The following is a 3,027-nucleotide window of genomic DNA, read 5'->3' on the forward strand; positions in this document are numbered from 1 at the left end:
CTCCCTCCCTCCCTCTCTCTCTCGCTCTCACTCTCCCTGCTTCTGTCCAGCACCGTGACACAGATTGTTATTTGCAGAGCGGTTGTGCGCTGGAGCTCCTGTTTCCAGTAAACTCTCCCTCCTATTTATAGCGCAATGTGTGAGTGTGTGTGTGTGTGTGTGTGTGTCGAGTGAGTGTGTGTAGCGTCTGTGTGTGTGTGTGTGTGTGTGTATATGAGTGTGCACACACCTATGGATCAGCCACTCTGAGCTTGGGGAGGAGGGGGAGGGGGGGGTTGGGGGTGTGTGCGTCTGTGTTTCGCCGGCTACTCGTGGACAGTCTTGGCTGGACTTGGCTTTTATCTAAAGTTCAGGTATGTGGCTCTCTCTCTCTCTTTTGCTCTCTCGCCCTGCCAGACAGATGCACCTGTTCTCGCTCTGGTAAATGCTGAGTAGAGTTTCCTGAAGAGTCTGTTCAACAAAGTCTTTGCCATTTCACTGCTGTTGTATTACTGCGAGCAAAAAATGTGCTTTTCATAATGCTAGTGTGATTTCATATCATCTTCTCTATGGCAGTAAACCTGTTTACATGCAGACAGAGAGTCTACCTTTGGACCTCACTGCTTTACGCTGATGTCTCACAACAGCATTCACTTTTTAGAAAAAATCACAAGAAATTCTGTGTCATTTGGTAATAGGGGGCAGGGGGGTTGTATCACATTAGATAAGCCACCACTGGAAAATCCTTTTAGAGGTTTCAGTATTTAAAAAGTTTTCTAGTCAATGTATCTGTAAAGGACAGGAGAGCTAACTATGAAGCGACAGCAACTATGGAGGAAAGTGGCCTCTAGGTGATATGATGAAAGGACAGTATGCCGGCTCTTTATCTCTCACACACACACACACACACACACACACACACACACACACACACACAGCTCTTCTTTATTTCGCTTTGCAAAGGCGGGAGCAGGTGTGAGTGGGCACTCAAGGCTGACAGCGCACGCTGAAGCCTCAGACAAAAACAGAGGCAGCAGAAGAAGACGTATGTTACGTACTAACTTGATCATATCTGTTGTTGTAAACCCTACCTAACTCCCATTATGTTAACCTAACTTTGCAATAAATTCTAGCAATTAACTATTCTGGGTGGATCCTACAGCGGCACAATATGTAGCCTTATAGGATTCTCCCGACAGCATCAAATACTTTTCTATACACTCATCTCATTTCATTGTTTATTTCATGTATCTAATTTATTGTATGTTATTCCATCCTTACAATTGTACTAGTATTGGTGCTGTCAAATAAACAGTTCTGAGTTCTGAAGAACAGAAGAAGCACACAGAAGCAGTTGTTCATATTGTGCATTTAAAGGGGAAAGCTTCCATTCAACATCAAGGAAGGGTTCCAACAAGTCTTGAAATGTAATATCAGTTTAAAACAGGAAAGTGTTACATATACAGGGGAGGGTTACAGATGTACAAGACCGTATTTAACAAATGTACTTTTTAAAATTTTTAAATCAGTTTTATTTTAAAAAGGTGGATTTTAAAAAGAAAAGACGTGTCCTACATGTGGTGTGGAACACAAGCTGTCCGGTTGTCTAAGTCTTTTCCTCCAGTATGAGCTGGAAATAAAAGTCATCATATCTTCCAGGAACATTGTGTAAGTGAACCCATTGAACGAGGTTCTGGAGAAAAGCGCTATTCGTCCGACGGCTGCCTGTAGCCGCAGTATAAGGAATGTTGGAATGTCCAAGGAAGGAAAAACTGTCATTGTTTAACAAGCAAACAGAGATATAAATTGCTAGTAATTATTATACTGAAATTCCACTTCTTCTGGGAGTGGTGGACGTGCACTTCTACTTATCAGTTTATATCTGTTCTGCATAAAGAACTCAATTTTTTATTGAGTTATTCTGTTACTTGCTCAGAATTTTAAGGACTTTGAGAGGGGATATTTAGATATGAGGGGGGGGGGGGGGAACTTCCACTGACTGGACCTCACTTAATTCTAGGGAACTTTATTCTTCAAGCATCCCTCTGGTTGGAGCGTATGACTGGAGTCCGGGGGAGACTATGAAGACAATTGTGAGGAGCAGTGGGGCGTTAGCGTTAGCGCCTCTGTCCTTCGGCTCTGAAAGCCATTGTTGGCTTCCTTTACTTTCTTACGCTACTTCACACACTGCAGGATGTGCAGTCATTGTTTTTCTTTGGAGGATTTTTTTTAGTCTCTTTATGAGACAAAACAATGTGCCACATCACACCGGTGTGAGTGAGTCTGCGTGTGCTTGTGGTGCCTGTGTGTGTGTGTGTAGTATGTGTGTGTGTGAGAGTGTGTAGTGTGTTTGTGTGTGTGTGTTTTTATGTGCGTCTGTGGTGCATGTTTCCGTGTCCTTGTGTGTGTGTGTGTGTGTGTATATGAGAGCGAGTCACTGTGTGTGTGTGTGTGTGTATGTGTGTATGAGAGTGAGTGTGTGTGTGTGGGTGTGTCACAGACTCACAATCAATTGGTGCAAAATGGAGTGCGGATGGCCTCCACTGGGCAACTGTGAGGTCACTGCCGTCCTTATTGTCACCGAGTACAGTCTGGCTGGGGGGGGGGCAGCGAACTGATTGGGCGCCCGTTGCCACTGGACGCAGCTATCTCCCTCTGAGGATGGAGGACCGACGTCACCCAGGCCATGTTTTTGTTTGGCTCTGCTGATTTCTCTCCAAGTTTCCGGTGCCTTCCGTAATTAATGCTCCTGTTGGGCTTCCAGCCATGTTGACAATCAATCACTGCAGAGACATAATGACATGGGGACTGCTGTTGTTTGTCCAAAAAACTCCCCCCACCAGAATCAGTGTCATTCCATACTAACACAAAGCCTCATTTCTTGTTTTTCACTTCTCAAAAAGGCTTTAACGGTGCAGTATATGTTTCCATAACGCTGGTCTGTAGATACATAGTGCAGTATAACTCTATGTAATGTCCTCACGTTTAGTGACTGGCCCCTGGGATGTATGTGAGGCTGAAAGGTAGCAATTGTGGCTGATTCTGAGA

The sequence above is a fragment of the Sprattus sprattus genome (assembly GCF_963457725.1).
Source record: "Sprattus sprattus genome assembly, chromosome: 12".
Classification (NCBI taxonomy): domain Eukaryota; kingdom Metazoa; phylum Chordata; class Actinopteri; order Clupeiformes; family Clupeidae; genus Sprattus; species Sprattus sprattus.